Here is a 21,542-nt window from a genome sequence, read left to right as displayed (position 1 = left end):
ACTGTACTTAAGAGATATGGTGGCTCCTGTGGTTTCTTCTCTCCCTCCTCTTGTCCTGTCTGGTTTGGGGGCCCAGGCTGCCCAAGGGCATACAAGGTGGCACTGTCACCTCTGATCTTTTTGTCTCCACTGAGTAGAGAATGTGGGGGCTGAAGTCAGCTGAAACCGACAGGAAGTCAGACTATGCTCTGGCTTCCACTCTATGACCTGGACAAACCACATAACGGCTCTGAGGCTCGGCTTCCTCACCTGTCAGTGACCAGGGCTATAGGAGAGCTGCATACCAGCAAATACATGGGCGCCCCCAGCACAGAGCCATGCTGCCTTCCCCAACCTGGCCACCCAGTGGCAGGACTGTCTGAGCTCTGAGGAAAGCCGGCCAAGGCTGGAAAAGCAGAGGGACAGCAGGGCCTGGTGCGGGGTCTGGCAAAGAGGCTGGTCCCTCTGGGGCACACTGGAAGCCTGTGGCTCCCCCGCTCAGCCCTTAGTCTAAGGCTGTCCCAGTGCGTTTGCCCAAACATTCTGTGCAGGCGTCTCAGCCTCCTGCTGCCTCCACCCAGCAGGGCGGCAAGGCTGCCGTCCTCTCTGCTCTCAGGCCCCCAGCTCACAGGGGGCTATTATCATCCCCACCTCCAGGCCAAGTCCCTGGGAATGGGGCCAGGGACATGGCCTCTCCTCAGAAGCCCAGCAGCATGACACTTTCGTGCTTCCTCTCCATGCCTCTTCCCCCTCCAGCCTGGGGGAACTTTACCTAATCTTAGGAAGGGATGGAGGAGGGAAAGGCTGGCTTTTCTGGTCAGTGACCCGTAGATGTACTGCTGATGGCATAAAGCTGGTACCCAAAGGCCTCCTGCGTTTCAGGCTTTTTGGATGGGTGGTGAATTTCACAAAAACCAATGTTGGGTTTTTTTTTTCCCCTTGGTTTCTTGTATCACCCTTTCCTGAAGCATCACATATTGGAAGTACTGGGCACAAATATTCACATCAGTTTTTTGTTTGGACCACCTTAATCCTCATTTCTTTCTATGTAAGTAACAATAGGAGGGTGGGCAGGAAAGTAGTTTTTCTTTTTTCCCCCAATAATGGGATCATATGTATTTTCATTTTCACTTAGCAATATATACTCTTTCCACATAAACAAATATTTATAAATATCTTTCCACATACACAAATATTTACAGAATAAATAATTCACATCAGTTAATACATCAGAAACATTATCCCACCCCATGCAAACACTGATTTACTTCTTCAAGGGCTGAGTGGGTTGTGTAAAAATAGTCAGCCCTGCATGTGCTGTCGTGGCTTCCTCGTATTTCTCCCAACTTGTTCCCCCCGCCTCCCTGAAGCCCCTGGGGAGGAGGCGGGGTTGGGGGGCCACAGGGCTCCACCGCCACCTGCACAGAGCTGGAGCTCAGCTGATCCGCCTCGGTTTGGGGGGGAAGTTTCTGGGCTGTGTGTTTTGCTGTTCTTGATAAATCTAATCAAGTTCAAGTTCAATAAGGAATGAACTTAAAGAAGAGTCTTTCTCGGTGTGCAATTATAACTGCATCTATCTTTAGACTCATAATGAAAATTTAGCATTAGGAAGAAGGAAAAGACATTGGTGGGAGATGTTCCCAGGAGCTGAATTGGTGGGGAGGGGGTTTACCCAGATTCGCAATAGTAGAGAAGACTGTAAAGGGAAGTAAAGAATTCTAGGCAGAAGCCCCGCCCCGAACGCCGCCACCGCCCGCGCCCGCATCTCCCTCAGCCGCTCGCCCGCTGGGCGAGGCGGGGATTCCGGTGCTGGGAGCCCAGTTAGAAGAAGTGATACATTTCCTCACCGCCTTCCTGTTCTGTTTGTGAACAACATGCATTTTACAAGAAGTTAAGTGAAACTAAGGATCCAGTTGGTGGCCACTGAACAGAGCGAAGCTGTGTAGATGAAAGGATCCTGGTGCTGCAGCCTCTGAGATGGGAGAGCCAACTTCAGGACACTGGTCCACAAGAGTGCTGTGGACCAGTGCTGTGCCTCTGAGATGGGAGAGCCAACTTCAGGACACTGGTCCACAAGAGACCTCCCAGCTCCACGTAATATCAAACGGTGAAAATCTCCCAGAGATCGCCACCTCAACACCAACACCCAGCTTCACTCAACGACCAGCAAGCTACAGTGCTGGACACCCTATGCCAAACAACTAGCAGGACAGGAACACAACCCCACCCATTAGCAGAGAGGCTGCCTAAAATCATAATAAGTCCACAGACACCCCAAAACACACCACCAGATGTGGGCCTGCCCACCAGAAAGACAAGATCCAGCCTCATCCACCAGAACACAGGAACTAGTCCCCTCCACCAGGAAGCCTACACAACCCACTGAACCAACTTTAGCCACTTGGGACAGACACCAAAAACAACGGGAACTATGAACCTGCAGCCTGCAAAAAGGAGACCCCAAACACAGTAAGATAAGCAAAATGAGAAGACAGAAAAACACACAGCAGATGAAGGAGCAAGATAAAAACCCACCAGACCTAACAAATGAAGAGGAAATAGGCAGTCTACCTGAAAAAGAATTCAGAATAATGATAGTAAAGATGATCCAAAATCTTGGAATTAGAATAGAGAAAATGCAAGAAACATTTAACAAGGACCTAGAAGAACTAAAGATGAAACAAACAACGATGAACAACACAATAAATGAAATTAAAAATACTCTAGAAGGGATCAATAGCAGACTAACTGAGGCAGAAGAACGGATAAGTGACCTGGAAGATAAAATAGTGGAAATGACTACTGCAGAGCAGGATAAAGAAAAAAGAATGAAAAGAACTGAGGACAGTCTCAGAGATCTCTGGGACAACATTAAATGCACCAACATTTGAATTATAGGGGTTCCAGAAGAAGAAGAGAAAAAGAAAGGGACTGAGAAAATATTTGAAGAGATTATAGTTGAAAACTTCCCTAATATGGGAAAGGAAATAGTTAATCAAGTCCAGGAAGCACAGAGAGTCCCATACAGGATAAATCCAAGGAGAAACATGCCAAGACACATATTAATCAAACTGTCAAAAATTAAATACAAAGAAAACATATTAAAAGCATCAAGGGAAAAACAACAAATAACACACAAGGGAATCCCCATAAGGTTAACAGCTGATCTTTCAGCAGAAACTCTGCAAGCCAGAAGGGACTGGCAGGACATATTTAAAGTGATGAAGGAGAAAAACCTACAACCAAGATTACTCTCCCCAGCAAGGATCTCATTCAGATTTGATGGAGAAATTAAAACCTTTACAGACAAGCAAAAGCTGAGAGAGGTCAGCACCACCAAACCAGCTTTACAACAAATGCTAAAGGATCTTCTCTAGGCAAGAAACACAAGAGAAGGAAAAGACCTATAATAACAAACCCAAAACAATTAAGAAAATGGGAATAGGAACGTATATATCGATAATTACCTTAAATGTAAATGGATTAAAACTCCCACCGAAAGACACAGACTGGCTGAATGGATACAAAAACAAGACCCGTATGTATGCTGTCTACAAGAGACCCACTTCAGACCTAGAGACACATACAGACTGAAAGTGAGGGGATGGAAAAAGATATTCCATGCAAATGGAAACCAAAAGAAAGCTGGAGTAGCAATTCTCATATCAGACAAAATAGACTTTAAAATAAAGACTATTAGAAGAGACAAAGAAGGACACTACATAATGATCAAGGGATCGATCCAAGAAGAAGATATAACAATTGTAAATATTTATGCACCCAACATAGGAACCTCAATACATAAGGCAAGTACTAACAGCCATAAAAGGGGAAATCGACAGTAACACATTCAGAGTAGGGGACTTTAACACCCCACTTTCACCAATGGACAGATCATCCAAAATGAAAATAAATAAGGAAACACAAGCTTTAAATGATACATTAAACAAGATGGACTTAATTGATATTTAAGTCCAAAAACCAAAAACAACAGAATACACATTTTTCTCTAGTGCTCATGGAACATTCTCCAGGATAGATCATATCTTGGGTCACAAATCAAGCCTTGGGAAATTTAAGAAAATTGAAATTGTATCAAGTATCTTTTCCGACCACAACACTATAAGACTAGATATCAATTACAGGAAAAGATCTGTAAAAAATACAAACACATGGAGGCTAAACAATACACTACTTAATAATGAAGTGATCACTGAAGAAATCAAAGAGGAAATCAAAAAATACCTAGAAACAAATGACAATGGAGACACGACGACCCAAAACCTATGGGATGCAGCAAAAGCAGTTCTAAGAGGGAAGTTTATAGCAATACAATCCTACCTTAAGAAACAGGGAACATCTCAAATAAACAACCTAACCTTGCACCTCAAGCAATTAGAGAAAGAAGAATAAAAAAACCCCAAAGCTAGCAGAAGGAAAGAAATCATAAAAATCAGATCAGAAATAAACGAAAAAGAAATGAAGGAAACAATAGCAAAGATCAATAAAACTAAAAGCTGGTTCTTTGAGAAGATAAACAAAATAGATAAACCATTAGCCAGACTCATCAAGAAAAAAAGGGAGAAGATTCAAACCAATACAATTAGAAATGAAAAAGGAGAAGTAACAACTGACACTGCAGAAATAAAAAAGATCATGAGAGATTACTACAAGTACCTCTATGCCAATAAAATGGACAATCTGGAAGAAATGGACAAATTCTTAGAAATGCACAACCTGCCAAGACTGAATCAGGAAGAAATGGAAAATATGAACAGACCAATCACAAGCACTGAAATTCAAACTGTGATTAAAAATCTTCCAACAAACAAAAGCCCAGGACCAGATGGCTTCACAGGCGAATTCTATCAAACATTTAGAGAAGAGCTAACACCTATCCTTCTCAAACTCTTCCAAAATATAGCAGAGGGAGGAACACTCCCAAATTCCTTCTACGAGGCCACCATCACCTTGATACCAAAACCAGACAAGGATGTCACAAAGAAAGAAAACTACAGGCCAGTATCACTGATGAACATAGATGCAAAAATCCTCAACAAAATACTAGCAAACAGAATCCAAGAGCACACTAAAAGGATCATACACCATGATCAAGTGGGGTTTATTCCAGGAATGCAAGGATTCTTCAATATTCGCAAATCAGTCAGTGTGATACACCATATTAACAAATTGAAGGAGAAAAACCATATGGTTATCTCAATAGATGCAGAGAAAGCTTTTGACAAAATTCAGCAGCTATTTATGATAAAAACCCTGCAGAAAGTAGGCATAGAGGGAACTTTCCTCAACATAATAAAGGCCATATATGACGAACCCACAGCCAACATCGTCCTCAATGGTGAAAAACTGAAAGCATTTCCACTAAGATCAGGAAAAAGACAAGGTTGCCCACTCTCACCACTCTTATTCAACATAGTTTTGGAAGTTTTAGCCACAGCAATCAGAGAAGAAAAGGAAATAAAAGGAATCCAAATCAGAAAAGAGGAAGTAAAGCTGTCACTGTTTGCAGATGACATGATACTGTATATAGAGAATCCTAAAGATGCTACCAGAAAACTACTAGAGCTAATCAATGAATTTGGTAAAGTAGCAGGATACAAAATTAATGCACAGAAATCTCTGGCATTCCTATACACTAATGATGAAAAATCTGAAAGTGAAATCAAGAAAACACTCCCATTTACCACTGCAAAAAAAAGAATAAAATATCTAGAAATAAACCTACCTAAGGAGACAAAAGACCTGTATGCAGAAAATTATACGACACTGATGAAAGAAATTAAAGATGATACAAATAGATGGAGAGATATACCATATTCTTGAATTGGAAGAATCAACATTGTGAAAATGACTCTACTACCCAAAGCAATCTACAGATTCAATGCAATCCCTATCAAACTACCACTGGCGCTTTTCACAGAACGAGAACAAAAAGTTTCACAATTTGTATGGAAACACAAAAGACCCCGAATAGCCAAAGCAATCTTGAGAATGAAAAATGGAGCTGGAGGAATCAGGCTCCCTGACTTCAGACTATACTACAAAGCTACAGTAATCAAAACAGTATGGTACTGCCACAAAAACAGAAAGATAGATCAATGGAACAGGATACAAAGCCCAGAGATAAACCCATGCACATATGGTCACCTTATCTTTGATAAAGGAGGCAGGAATGTACAGTGGAGAAAGGACAGCCTCTTCAATAAGTGGTGCTGGGAAAACTGGACAGGTACGTGTAAAAGTATGAGATTAGATCACTCCCTAACACCATACACAAAAATAAGTTCAAAATGGATTAAAGACCTAAATGTAAGGCCAGACACTATCAAACTCTTAGAGGAAAACATAGGCAGAACACTCTATGACATAAATCACAGCAAGATCCTTTTTGACCCACCTCCTAGAGAAATGGAAATAAAAACAAAAATAAACAAATGGGACCTAATGAAACTTCAAAGCTTTTGCACAGCAAAGGAAACCATAAACAAGACCAAAAGACAACCCTCAGAATGGGAGAAAATATTTGCAAATGAAGCAACTGACAAAGGATTAATCTACAAAATTTACAAGCAGCTCATGCAGCTCAATAACAAAAAAACAAACGACCCAATACAAAAATGGGCAGAAGACCTAAATAGACATTTCTCCAAAGAAGATATACAGACTGCCAACAAACACATGAAAGAATGCTCAACATCATTAATCCTTAGAGAAATGCAAATCAAAACTACAATGAGGGCTTCCCTGGTGGCGCAGTGGTTGAGAGTCCACCTGCCGATGCAGGGGACGTGGGTTCGTGCCCCGGTCCGGGAAGATCCCACATGCCGCGGAGCGGCTAGGCCCGTGAGCCATGGCCGCTGAGCCTGCGCGTCCGGAGCCTGTGCTCCGCAACGGGAGAGGCCACAACAGTGAGAGGCCCACGTAACACACACACACACACAAAAAAAAACTACAATGAGATATCATCTCACACCAGTCAGAATGGCCATCATCAAAATATCTAGAAACAATAAATGCTGGAAAGGATGTGGAGAAAAGGGAGCACTCTTGCACTGCTGGTGGGAATGTGAATTGGCACAGCGACTATGGAGAACAGTATGGAGGTTCCTTAAAAAACTACAAATAGGACTACCATATGACCCAGCAATCCCACTACTGGGCATATACCCTGAGAAAACCATAATTCAAAAAGAGTCATGTACCAAAATGTTCATTGAAGCTCTATTTACAATAGCCCGGAGATGGAAACAACCTAAGTGTCCATCATCAGATGAATGGATAGAGAAGATGTGGTACATATATACAATGGAATATTACTCAGCCATAAAAAGAAATGAAACTGAGCTATTTGTAATGAGGTGGATGGACCTACAGTCTGTCATACAGAGTGACGTAAGTCAGAAAGAGAAAGACAAATACCGTATGCTAACACATATATGTGGAATTTAAGGAAAAAAATGTCATGAAGAACCTAGGGGTAAGACAGGAATGAAGACACAGACCTACTAGAGAATGGACTTGAGGATATGGGGAGTGGGAAGGGTAAGCTGTGACAAAGTGAGAGAGTGGCATGGACATATATACACTACCAAACATTAAATAGATAGCTAGTGGGAAGCAGCCGCATAGCACAGGGAGATCAGCTCGGTGCTTTGTGACCGCCTAGAGGGGTGGGATAGGGAGGATGGGAAGGAGGGAGACGCAAGAGGGAAGAGATATGGGAACATATGTATAACTGATACACTTTGTTATAAAGCGGAAACTAACACACCATTGTAAAGCAATTATACTCCAATAAAGATGTAAAAAAAATTTTTTTTAACCCATAGAATTAAATAAAATATCTATAAAAGTAGAAGTAATAAAATAAAATAAAATAAAAGTATATTAAAAAAAAAGAATTCTAGTCCAATGAGGAGTATGATGTCTCCAAAAAGCAACGAGACTTGCAGGTCCACGTGGCTCTATGAAGAGCTAAACAAGATGCACCAAATAGTGGCAAGTGAGAAAATGGACTCAAAATAACCTGCACACACTGACCGTTGTGGGCAACATTGGGTATCAGAAGGTCTGACGAGGGATGGGTCTGGCTGGGTGTGCTGCCTGGAGAGCCAAGTGAACAGCATCATAGCTTCCTTAAACCTGATATCATGGCTTGACTGGGCAGTGGTTGAGGTCAGCAGGGTGGGTGGACGAAAGAGACAATTCAGGAGGACCCAAGGCCCATGTGTCTTGGGGAGGCAGAGAGGCCTTTCAGACAGGTTTCCCACAAGGGTTGGTGTGGCAAAGGGCCTGCTGGGGAAGAAGTGAGCGCTCCATTGCTGCAGGTGTGGGAGTGCATGCCCAACAAAAACACCTTGGGATGTTTCCCATTTCTGTGATCTTTTGGGATTCAGTCCTCCAGCTCCTGAAGCCCCTGGTTGGGAGCTATCTGCTCCTGAACACATGAGAAGGCTTGAACAAGCTCCTCCTGAATAAGGCTTCAGAATTCAGTCCCTGTTCCCTCTGCCTGGTAGGGGTGAACCTCCGCCTAGCAGCACAGGGAATACCCAGGAAGCAGGGCTTAGCTGCTTAGCTGGTTCCCCTATAGAAAACCTGGCTCTAGACCTAGGCTGCTCTGGGTGACCAGGACAGAATCACAGAACATCTGAGCTGGAGCAGTCCGTACCTCTAACCTTGCTGCTCCCCATACAGAGGATCCTGAGGCCCAGAGCGGGGATGACTTGCCTGGGGACACACAGCTAGTCTGGAACTCAGGTCTCCTGCCTCTGTTCTGGGCCTTTCTCTGCACCAGTTGCTCTTCTAGCACCTGGCAGTCGTCAGGAGGTGCTTCCTTCTTAGTTCAAAGCAGAAAAAAGCGGCAGCAGGGCAGGGGATCAGAGGGCAAACCAGGCCAATGGTCCCACGTGGCCCACGGGGTTAGAGGTGCCCCATGAGCAGCTCGGCTGGGGCGTCCCTCTGCTGCCTGGAGAACATGCTGATAGGCCTACCCCGTCACTGCCTCCTTGTTTCTTGTATGGGATAAACTGTTTGGCCTTTGGACAAGATTATTTTTGCACAAAACAGGATTGTTATCACTTAATTGAAAATAATTATCCAATGCAAATTGAGTTCAACTTGTCTAGCTGAAAATAAAAAGTGAATATTTTGGGCGGTTTCACTGCTGCAAAGGCAGGTATTTAGCCCTGGGAAATCTCAAGGCCTCTCTTGAATGGCCCCCATGGCCGGGAAGACTAATTCACCCCCTTGTCCAAATCAGGGCTTGTTCGAATGTGTCTGTAATGGAGGAGGTGTTCTGACAGAGACGGAGGCCCGTGGGTCGCTGAGTGTGGTAGGGATGCATGTAATCCCGCTCGGTGGTTCAGCCCCTGAGGGGCTTATCCTGAGAAACACAGGCCCCGGTCTCCTTCAGAAACAAAGAAAAAGAAAGGATCAGGGGCAAGGAGAGGGAGCTGATGACGTAAGTCTAATGTGGGAGGTCACTTCCTGTCCTTTTCCCCTGTGTCCTCCAGCCCAGGCACTGCACCTTCAAACACCCAGAAACCTGAACCCAATATCCGAACCCTCTGAGACTCTCTGTCAGTCTCGCCCACATGCCCAGTTGACCACCAGCTCCATCTGCTTGCTTACGTATTCCTTGGCTTTGTTCACTTCCTCCCATCCTCACTGTATCAGTTACCGCTGTTGCAGCAATGCTGCCTAACAAACAGCCACAAATTCTCAGTGGCCTACAGTAATAGGTAGTTCTTTCTCATGGTTCTGCAGCTCCACTGACCTAAGCTGGGCTGGTCCATGAGTCCACAAGTGGGAGGGGTGGCTCTGCTCCATGTGTCTCCCATCCTCCAGGATCAGCGGGCTAGCTGGGCACATCCTTCTCCTGGTGATGGAAGATGCACAACATGGCAGGTGGAAACATGGGAGGCCTCTTAAGGTCAAGTCTCAGAACTGGTATCCTGTCACTCCTGCCCTATTCCATTGACCAAAGTAAGTTATAAGACTAAGCCCAAAAAAGTCTAGGGCTAGGAGAGTACACTCCTGCCATGATGAGGCTGAGGCCAGAGTGTGGGTGAGGAAGGGTGAAGGCTACTAATCTAGTTCTGACCCTCCCACTAGAATCTCCCCTTCTGGTTTCACCCCCTCTAGTCTGTTCTCCACAGAGTAGTTGCTCCTTCTACAATGCAAACCTGACTATGTCACTTTTCAGCTTAGAATCCTGAAAAATCCTTCCCTCTTCTTTTCTGAGAATAATTGAAATTCAATTGAAAAATTTCTGTCTTTAACACTATCCTAAGTGTCCTATGAAATACGTCAACTGCACAACTGTCATGGTGGCCCTTCAGACTGAGCTGCCTGGGCTCTCTTCCCTTCCAGGGGCAGCCTGGCTGTTCACGCTTGCGTATGGCAGTGCAGAAACACGACGCAGCGGTACATGGGAGCAGCGGTACAGCAGCTGCAGGATGGGGCACCCTTTATCTGTGGTTGCACAGGAAGGCCACAGTACAGCGCCAGGCTCAGGGGAGGGACTGTTATTCTCTTCCAAAACCCAAGCACGAATCCCCCCAGAGGTAAATTTTCCCACAAAATCCACCTGTGCTCAGTGAAGCTGTACAGACAAGTACTACTCAGGATGAGACCTGCAGACCAGCACTGGTCTGAGAATTCTTGGTTAAATGTCCATGAAGGAATAAGGAGTTTGCACCAGAATGTACATCACTGTGTCACCAGGCTCACAGTGTAGTTCAGCTGACTTTTTCATAGCAAGACTTTCTCAATGAAGGAGGCAGTGATTGACTCTGGTGTAAGCTCCTTATCTCGTGTGGACTGGTAAATTAATAATTTGTGGCTCAGCCACTTTGAGATTGCTCAGCTCTCCTTTGCTTCTGGACACATGGACCTGAGGTGCCGAAGCAACTCTGAATGGCACCCCAGAGTAAAATTATATGACACTGGGCAAAAGCTAGTAGTTAAAAAATTAATACAGTGCTGTAATAAAAAAGGGAAGCTACTTCAATATAACAACAGACGGTTGCCTAAATAAATTACCTATGCTCCCTTAATGAAGTCAACTGCACTCATAATAGTTTGGGGACTTTATAACAGGATGACAAAGGCTGAGGATATAACAGTAAGTTTTTTTAAAAAGCATGACACAAAAGGGTGTGAGCAGTCCGCTACGTAATGTGTAGATTAGGCAAATGTGCACACATTCATGTAGCCTGAAGGAACTGCGTGAAAATAGGCAGAGTGTGTATGTTAGCATGGTGTGATTATACCCATTTCTTCTTTCTTTTTGAAACTTCTGAAACATAGTTCTGTTACTTCATAATGAAAAAAAAAATTTACACTTATTGATAAAATATTTCCAAGACCCCTTCTGTTGGTATCTTCTATTTCATTGTCTCCTTGGTTCCCAATATTAAAACATTAAAAAACTGTTAATTCAGAAACATAAAACTCAGAATTTCTGATCACTCAGACTGGATTCTCATTTGTCCGTTCGTTCATTCATTCATCATTCATCATTCATTCAACAAACATTTCCTGAGGACTCACGAGTGCCCTTCAGCATTGTGATGCGACAGCATCATGTCCCTGCCTCTGGGACGGCTGGCCAGGGCTCACCCTTGCACTCTCCGTGATTCACTTAACAAACATTTGCCCACTTTGCCCTGTGCCCTGGCCTGGGCTGGCACTGGGGGACAGAGGCATGTCCAGCCAGGGGAGAAGACAGATCAAACCCAGGAAACATCTCTTCTTCAGAAACGTCAGTTAAAAGCTTAAAAACCTAATACATGCTCATAATAAATTCAAACAATATGAAACCAAACCCACTTCCTAGATATAAGCAAGAGGAATAGTTTCGTATGTATCCGTCAGATTTCTTTCTATGAATATATAAAGACATATTTCTTATATATATAAAGAATGCACACATTCCCAAACATCTATATTCATGTCTACGTAAACAGTAGTCTTATTTTCATTTGTTCAAAAAATGGATCTTAGAACGTGTTCAGTTCTGCAGCTTCAATGCTTATTGTTCTGAAACAAAGCATACAAATGTGCAAAGTGTTGGGCGACCACAGAGGATGAGTGACTGGTGCCAGGACGCTGTGGCCCTGGTGGTGGCCGTGAATGTGAGATCTTCACAGCAATCCTGAGAGGTCTGCCCGCCCTGAAGCCTGAGCTCTCTGTTGCCCGCTTGCCCAGCCAGGCTTCACTGAGCTGGCCGCTGAACATGGTAGGATTTTGCTGTACGGAGAGGTGGGAGGAAGAATTGCCGGGGAAAGAACGGCAGTGGTGAAGGCCTAGAGGTGGATGACGAGGGTGACCCCTTCGTGGTGTAGACCCTCATCAAACAACTGCGAGCAGATGCACAGACCCAGGTCCTCATCTACATCCAGGCTCATCTTTTTCTCTGTCTTCCTTCCAAAGCCCTCCAACCCAGTGGTCCCAAACTTGTCCCTCCAGCATCAGAAACCAGGGGGTGGCCTTGTTGGGAAAAGAGGGCTGGTTTGCATTGCTGGTTATTGGGGTCTCAGCTCATTACAAGAGCAAATGTACTTAAACATTAGGAAAGAGCTGCATTTACAAAGCCCATGTTGTTTACACAGTGAGGAGAAATTAATTCATGACAAGGTAGAAAGTGGGGTTTGGGGGGCTCCACTGTCTTCTGACTGCTAAACGTGGGCTGGTGGGCAAGCCTGGCATGTGCTCACTTCCACTTTGACAGCTGGTCTTACAAAATGGGGACCCTTTCATCGTGAGAATTCCCCTAATGCTAATCTGGATAATTAAAAAAAAAAACAAAACCAAGCAAAATACCCAACAGAAATTCAGAAGGAACTGCTGCTGATCTATACAAATACACCAGGCACATTTCTACATTATATTTGGGTCACACTCCTGAAATGACTGGCTCAGGGTCTCTCTAGGTGACAGGGGGCAGGGTCTCTTCTGTGGTCCTCCTGGTCAGGGCTGCTCTGAAGTGAGCAGGCCAAGCCTGGGACACCTGCCAGGTCCCTTACGTGTTTGGTTCACATCGCTTAACCCACCCACCTTCCCCTTCCTTGTCAACTCTCTACCCTTTTCTGGGCCTCAGTGTTGTCCTCTGTAAATCGGGGTAAGGGGGACATAAAAGGGCATACAAAATAAAATAGAATGAGGAGGGGAATCTCTAAGAATCCTTTCCAATCTTATCTTATAAAAACAAACAAAGAGAAAACAGATCAGTCAAGAACACCAGAGCCAGCCTGGGTTCAAGGCCACAACCCAAGACCTTGTCCTGAGATCTTCTTGCCCCATCCCCCGGTGTCTATCTTCTTCGGTTCCCGAACTTTAAGTTCCCTATCAGTTCCCTCCTCCCCTCCTCACACACACAGACCCACAGAGCCTAGCCCTCCATCTGTGCCTGGCCCACCCATCTGTATCCCCAAAGTACAGTGACTTGGGACCTCGGCCACATCACCTGGACCCCAGACTCCACCTCTGCATCCCCCCGTTCTCCCCTGCACCCCACAGCTAGCACTGCCACCTGACCCACCTCCCCCCACCCCGCTCTGAGATCACTGACAACACAGATCACTCAACTTGCCATGCTAGGATCCTTCCTGGAATCAGCACAACAGATAGCTCCATCTGCAGACCTGTCCTGTCCCTCGTCCCTTCCCAGCACCCTCCATGCCCCAGCCCCACCTTCCCACCTGAAATCATCCCCCACTGGCCTCCGAGCCTGTGAACGAGAATTTCTGAGACACTCTAACTCCACCATTCGTTCTTTGAGCCTTTGAGCCTTAGTAGAGGAGCCACCTCTCAGGGGAAGCCTTCCCTGATTCCATGCACACTTCCAACCCAAGTCAAACTGACCCTTCTGCCCCAGCCTCTTGCAGATCCACAGACTCTGTATCAGTCACCTGTGTACCTATCATATTAACTTCCAGCCTTTTTCCACTGCACCTCAAAATACTTTTAAAAACTGACGTATAACTTACATAAAGTGCAGTTACATCTCAACACATTTTTTCATATGCATACACCTGTGTATGGGTTTGGGCTAGAGATGGGTAGGTAGAGGTACAAGCTGGAAAGCTAGAAGACTCTCTGTGGGTCTGTGTGTGTTGGGGAGGGGGTGCTACCTGTAGGTAACTTAGATGCTGGAGGCCAAAGAAAGGAGACACGTGGCCAGCAGCCTGGGATGGAGTCAAGAGATCTCGGGCTTAGATTCTTGATCAGGATCAAGGTCAATGAATTTTCACATAGGTGAGAGATCATGCTGAATGTGCAACTTTAAAAATCTTAATAACTTAATGGCTTCTTCTTGCTCAGTTGAATTGATTGCTATCATTTACTTCTTCATTCTCCCACTGTCAAACATTGCCAATAACTACAACTATAAAGAATACTCTGTGGACATCTTAGCTGATAATTCTTTAAGGCCATTCCTGGTTAATCTATAGGGTAGGGTCCGAGAAGTGGAGATACTGGGCCAGAGGAATAACCCTTGTAAGGCTCTTTACACATATGGCCAAAGAGCTACATGGAATGTATTAGTCTGTTTGGGCTGCCATAACAAAATGCCACAGACTGGGTGGCTTAAAACAGCAGAAATTAATTTCCTCACAGTTCTGGAGGATGGAAGTCCAAGATCAAGGTGCTGGCAGGGTTGGATTCCTCTGAGGCCTCTTTCCTTGGCTTGTAGACGGTGACCCTCTTGCTGCCTCTTCACAGGGTCATCCCTCTGTGCATGTGCCCCCTGGTGTTTTGTCTGTCCTAATTTCCTTTTTTTATAAGGACACCAGTCATATTGGATTAAGGCCCATCCTAATGGCCTCATTTTAACCTAATTACTTCTATAAAGGCTGTATCTACAGACACAGTCACATTCTGAGGTACTAGGGGTTAGGGCTTCAACATTTGGGGCGGGGGCACAGTTCATCCCATAAGAGAATTCTTCCTCAGAGGTTGGAAATGTCCTCTGGTGTCCTGTGGCTTGGTTGTGGCCCTCTCGTTTCCTTCCAAAGTGAAGTTGTATTTTAGTGTGAAGCCCTCTCCATGTCTCTCAGCCTTACCCGTTTCCCTTTCTTCAAGTCTCTCATCCCATCACTGTCCACAGCTGCCAATCAATCTAAAGCAGAGATTCTCAACCTCTGATGCACACTGGAATCTGAGAGCTTAAAAAACTATCCCGGTGTCTGGGTTCCAACCCAGCAGATTCGGATGTTGTCGGTCTGGGGGTACAGCCTGGATGTGTGGAACTTTAAAGCTCTTCAGGTGGCTCAGTGTTTTGCCAAGGTGAGAACTTCCAGTCTCTGGTCTCTCTTCTTTGCTTTTGCAAAGTATGAGACAGGGCACAGGGGCTGTTTAATTACCATCTTTCAAAGTTAATTAAAGCTCCACATTCTGAAGTCTGTTTTTAACTCCCCTAAACAAGTTCATTTTAAAGCCTGGTGGTAATTTGGCTCTTTTGTTAAAATTAAGTCCTTAAAGTAAACATTAAAAGACAAAATGGAAAACCACTGGGCATAGAAAATCCACCCTGGATTTAATAGAGTCTCTTAAGTCGTGGACTGGAGTGAGACTCTTGCCGCTCAGTGCAGGTGGGGGAGCTTGCTATACATCGTGGTCCTTGAGGCTTATGTTCTGTGTAAGCTTTTAAAGGAAGAGGATGACAGCTAATTTTCATGAGAGCCCTGCTTCTGCAGTGGGGTGATTAGAAAACTGTTAAGTCTGGGCTCCTCTAAGTTTCACACCCCAACTCTCAATGTTTGAAACAAAGTTTTAAAAGATTCTACCCAGGGGTGAATCTCACAGATACAGTGAACTAAAGAAGCCAGAGACAAAAGAGTCCATATTGGATGATTCCATTTAGACGAGGTTGAAGTACAGGTGAAACTAATCGACAGTGACAGGAATCAGACCTTGATTGCCTCTGATGTGTGTGTTTGTTGGAAAAGAGTCAGACCCTGAACACTCTTCCAAAGCCTTGGTGATGAACAGATGGGCACATGGCTCAGCCGGTTTGGGGGAAGACGTCTGTGATACTGGCTCCCCTTCAAACCATGGCTTTCGCAAGTGGTGCAGGGTCCGTCATTGGCAGGACGGAGTCACAGCCCCAGCCCCAGGCCCGGGTGCAGTCTGGCCTCCGCTTGCTTGCTCTGCTCCTCCAAGCTGCTCCTCTACCCTCAGCTCTACACAGGATGCCAGCTGTGCTCTTTCTGTCCTGCACCTTTGTACACGCTGTCCCTCCTGCCTGAGATGACCCTCCCAATCTTGTTCCCCTGGGATTTGGTCATCCTTCATATCACAGCAGGAAAGTCATTCTTCTGCCTCCAGGCATGGCATTAATCACACCTTTTACTTGTCACTATTTGTTTTTGCCATTAGACTGGTGCTCTTTTAGGGACAGTACTGTCCCTATTTTCAATGCTGGGCATGATGACGGGCACCGAGTAGAGGCTTTAAACGGTGTTTGTCATTGAACTGTGTTAGTTTAGAATGGGAAGCGGAGAGCTGTAGACAAAATGTCTTTTGTTAAAGCTATCTATCTACTCATAACAATATTTGAAACCAGATGGAGAAACGTGATTCAACCGACTCTGGGTGGGTGGGGATCTGCGGGCACAGGCATGGCCCGTCCCTAGCTCCAGAGTGGGCAGCAGAATGGCTCTGCAAAACAGAGGGACAAAAATTTGACACTGGGGTGGGACAGTGCTGGAGGAATGGAGGGAAGAGATGGCGAGAAGGCAGAGAGAATGGGTAGAAGGAACTGCAAGGACAGCGGGAACAATGCGTTGTGTCACGTGACACCTCCCTGCAGCCCTGAAATCTTCACTGAAGTTCCCCAAACTCACAAAATGTTTAACGGGAGTGTATTTGTGAGTGTGTGAATGTATGTGTGTGACACAAGTGTGTGCATGCGTGTGTGAATATGTATATATGTGTGAGAGCATGTGTGTGTGTCAGCGTGCATGTCTAGGTATGTAGGAGTGTGGCTGCATGTCTAGGTATGTACATGTGTGGGTGTATGTATACGTGAGCATGTGTGAATGTGTGCATATGAGTGGGAATACGTGTGTAAGTGTGTGCCTGTGGGTGCGTGTGAACATGTGGGACTGTGTATGTGGGCAAGTATGTGCATGTGTGCATGTGTTTGTGGGCTGAGAAAGGTTGTGGGTTTCCTGCCTGGATTGCTTCAGGAGTGATGCTGAGGCACCATGAGGCAGTCAGCTTTGCATCTCTCAGCAATCATGGTAAGCACAGAGCATGGCACTGGAGCCGAATCTGTGAGGGGCCAATAGCCCCCAGCTGAGATCTGAGTCACACATTTAATGAGTCACTAGTTTCATCAAGAAAGCCAGTCTTGGTTGCTGGGCAGTGCCTGCCTGGAACTCTATGCTGAAGAGTGAAGCCTTCTGAGACTCCAAGGGAAAGGAGATCATGATTGATTAGCAATGTCTGCCCTGGCTCTGACGGGCACGGTGGCAGCCTGCATCCTGGCCTCTAATGGGCGCCAAGCGAAGTGCCTGGCTTTTGGGATACAAAGACGAACCTGACATAGTACCTGCCCTCGAGGGGCTCCCAGTCTTCTGTGGGAGACTGAGAAAGTAAATAGACAATTGAAAGTACAATAGATGTAGGCTAGGTGAGGAGGTTGAGAGGCACAGCTGAGACATTGATGGTGCCTGGAGCAGAAGGGGAGGTTTCCTCATGGAATATCTGACCAGGCTGACAGGGTTGAAGAAGCAAAGGAAGGAGGGCATTAACAGCAGAAGACACAGGATGAGCAAATTCTTGCAGGAATGAAAATGTGGGGGTATCTGGGGGCAGAACAAAGGGGTGTGGCAGGAGATGGGGAGGGCAGGGAGTCCAGAGCTGACCTGGGCGGGGGGCTGAGTGCTGTTGCCTAGGAGGTAGTCCCTAACAGAGTTGCCTAAGCCAGATACAAAGGAGGCCCGCTCTCAGCCCAGAGGACAGCTCCACATGGGGCCTGGGCATCCCAACACATCCCTCCCTGACCGAGGGAAGCCTTCTCTGTTCCCATTTTCCTGGCTGCAGACCATGGGAACCAAGCCCCATGGATCCTGGTGTTGTATATGCTGTGAGCTGCTGCAGGCGTGGGACAAAAAGCCACAGATAATTTGCATCGGATGGAGAGCACATTTTCAGTTTCCCTGTCTCACAAATTGCAAATTTCACTTTCACAGCCCTTCTTTCCCCCATGGCAACCACCCTGGTTTCTCCACAGCTCCTCAGAAGTCTGTTGTCACAGAGACACCCCAGGTTTCCTCTGTGGTGTTTCTGCCTCACCAGCCTCCAGGGCTCCAAAGAGCTCAACACCTGGTCTTTGACGTCCCCTTCTCCAAACCTCCTCCAAACGCTGGCCCCATGGCCCATTCTGGCTCATGGAGAGAGTCCCACACTGGGAGGCAGGCGCCTGGACTCCAGTCCTGGCTCTGCCCCTAACTCAGTGCAGGATATGAAGCTCTTTATGGGCCTCAGTTTCCCCATATGTACCATACAGGTTTCTAGATTTGATAATTTCTGAAGGTCCTCCAGCTTGTAGAATGGTGGCTTTCTGATTTGACAGTTTCTTTGTCATGGAAACCCCAAGATGATCTTTTATAGCAAGTGCTGGGACTTGTGTTGGCCCCTGATGGTCCAGGAACTTGAGGTCTTTGAGGTATCTACCCCGTGTTCCCTGGATCTACTGCTGCTTCGCCCTTCCTTTCTAATTTTTTCCCTGTCCTCTGGGTCTAGTTCCTGTATCTTCATGTTCATTTGTTCCCTGACTCCTGGTAATGACTGTGTGGGGCAGTGTGACTTAGGAGGTGCTCAGTTCGCTGTACTAAAAGAGCTCCTGGCTGGCGGGGAGGTAGGTCTCTTCTCCCTCCTGCCCTCTGGCTCCATGCCACAGCCCAGCTCATGGCTACACCCAGAGCTTCTTGCAAACAGCTGCCTGGAGGGAACAACATTGTTGAGATTCAATATTTAAACACGAAACACATTTTTTAACTCACTCCTAACATGTTGATGTTTTCAGAGATGCTTTCTGTTTTCTGTTGTCAAAGTGTGGCAGAGGGAGACAGAAGGGGCTGAGGGAGAGGGCCCCAAAGCCTAGGCCTGGCTCTTCCTCTGACTTGAGGAATGACCATGGGCAAGCCTTTTCCCTGTGCTGGCCTTGGTTTCCCCATCTGTAAAGTGGGGGTGAAGTCGGGTGGACCGGAGTAAACTAGACAATCTTTCAGGCCTTTGCAGCTCTGACATCCACCAGAACTTCAAGAATCCTGCCGTGGCCGAGATCTCCCCATCCCTTGCAAGATGGTGCTGCATGCATAGCCTGGCTTGCTGATGGTAAGGGAAGGCCCATGAGAAGACAAGAACCCCCTGGAGCATAGACAGGCAGGCTTCAGAGGCCAGGTCTGTGGTGGGTTGGCAGGGGAATCCAGAGTGACCCAGGAGGGCAATGTTAATTGAGGCAATGAAACCAGAAAACTCCCCTGAGCAGCTAAGCGCAAGAGGGTTGCCATGCAAATCACCAGGAAGAAATGATTAACCGGGTGTAGGCACAGAAGAGAAGTGGTTGGTGACCCATGACTTGTCCAGGACGATGGTAGATCCCCTGGGCCCCCCGAGGCTCCATGCGGGTAGGCGTGGAGGACGAGGTGGGGTGTGAAAGGAGGCTGAGGCAGAGGCGGGTTTGACAAGCTCTCCTCCCAGAAAGATTACCCAGGCGAAGCTGGCTGGGGAGAGGAGGCTGGTGGAGGAAGGGTGAGAAAGGCATGCAGATGGTTTCCATTTCGGGGAGGTTCCAACCTCTGATGCCTCACTTCGGGGTAGGGGAGGGGTGTGGAGAGGAGGAAGAAGCAGGGACTTTTCTGAGCGACATTTATAGTATCTAGGGTTATCAGAATTCATAGACCCTCTGCAGGGGCTCCCTCCTGGTGCCTGGTCCCGCTCTCAGGGGATGTTTGAATCTCCTCTGGTTGCTCACCTCCGGGGACCTCGAGCCCACTGCATCCCAGGTGGTCTGTCCCACTGTTGGAAACTCCAGTCAGGAAGGGCTTCTTGGCACCAAGTCCAAGTCTGCATCTCTGGCTGCATCAGCGTTTGGCACAATATACTCCATAGAGGTTTGGCTTGGTTCTGGTCTGTGGAGGCTTTTACCTAGGAAGCAGGAATAAATAATGTAAAATGATTACCAAGGTACAGAAGTTATCTGGCAGGCCTGGTACCATGTTCTAGGGATTAGGGTTTTGCCAAGTTTCTGCCTCAGTTTCCCTCTTTGAGATAAAGACCACTGTGCTGGTTAATTCTGTATACCTACTTGGCTAGGTAATGGCACCCAGCTGTTTGGTCAAATACTAGTCTACATGTTGCAGGGGAGGTGGTCTGTAGGTGTAATTAACATCTACAACAAATTGACTGCCAGTAAAGGACACTCCCCTCCACAGTGTGGGGAGGCCTCATGCTATTAGCTGATAGACCTTCAGGGTAAAAACTGAGGTTTCCTGAAGAAGGAGGGATTCTGCTTCAAAACTGTAAGACAGAAGTCCTGCCTGAGTTTCCAGCCTGCTGGCTGCCCTACACATTCTGGACTTGCCATCCCCAACAGCTGTGTGGGCTTAAATACATCTTTTTCTTTCTGTATACATATCCTACTGGTTTTGTTTCTCTGGAGAACCCTGACTGATGCCACCAAGCACCACCCTCTGTGCAAAGGCAGATAAAAAACACTTAAGTCCTTAGAAGAGCAATGTCCAAAAGGACTAATATATATTTTTTAATTTAAAAAATTTTTATTATAAATTTATTTATTTTTGGCTGCGTTGGGTCTTCGTTGCTGCACGTGGGCTTTCTCTGGTGGCTGCGAGCAGGGGCTACTCTTCATTGCGGTGCACGGGCTTCTCACCGTGGTGGCTTCTCTTGTTGCAGAGCACGAGCTCTAGGCTGACGGGCTTCAGTAGTTATGGAACGCGGGCTCAGTAGTTGTGACTCGAGGGCTCAAGAGTGCAGGCTCAGGAGTTGTGGTGCACGGGCTTAGTTGCTCCGTGGCATGTGGGATCTTCCTGGACCAGGGCTCGAACCCGTGTCCCCTGCATTGGCAGGCAGATTCTTAACCACTGTGCCACAAGGGTAGTCCCAGGACTAATATCATTAAAAGTGCTAATTTGTGTGGTGCTGTGTTAATCTAAACCCGTCTCTGAGGGTGCCATCCATTTCCCTACTCAAAATCCGTGATGGGGCTTCCCTGGTGGCGCAGTGGTTGAGAGTCTGCCTGCCGATGCAGGGGACACGGGTTTGTGCCCCGGTCTGGGAGGATCCCACATGCCACGGAGCGGCTGGGCTCGTGAGCCATGGCCGCTGAGCCTGCGTGTCTGGAGCCTGTGCTCCGCAACTGGAGAGGCCACAACGGTGAGAGGCCCGCGTACCACAAAAAAAAAAAAAAAAAAAAAAATCCGTGATGGTTCCCTATTGCTACCACTGCCATGGTGTTAGCTACTGTTTATGAAGCATTTCTATTTATCAGACACTAAACAAGTAAT

General features: G+C 46.4%; 1 protein-coding gene across 1 annotated transcript in view; it reads right to left on the bottom strand.

Moving 5' to 3' along the window:
• ZCCHC7 (zinc finger CCHC-type containing 7) overlaps positions 1 to 21,542 on the bottom strand; it is a 298,145-nt gene that overhangs the window by 22,005 nt on the left and 254,598 nt on the right. Inside the window, exons 8-9 of the transcript XR_012332595.1 lie at positions 19,991 to 20,163; positions 9,776 to 9,877 (exon numbers count right to left, since the gene is read on the bottom strand). The gene's annotated coding sequence lies outside the window, so the exon portion shown is untranslated. The remainder of the gene's footprint in view (positions 1 to 9,775; positions 9,878 to 19,990; positions 20,164 to 21,542) is intronic.

Source organism: Tursiops truncatus, chromosome 6 (genome assembly GCF_011762595.2).
Source record: "Tursiops truncatus isolate mTurTru1 chromosome 6, mTurTru1.mat.Y, whole genome shotgun sequence".
Taxonomy (NCBI): domain Eukaryota; kingdom Metazoa; phylum Chordata; class Mammalia; order Artiodactyla; family Delphinidae; genus Tursiops; species Tursiops truncatus.
The sequence above is the reverse complement of the archived record's forward strand: the minus strand, read 5'-3'. Positions and strand labels throughout refer to the sequence as shown.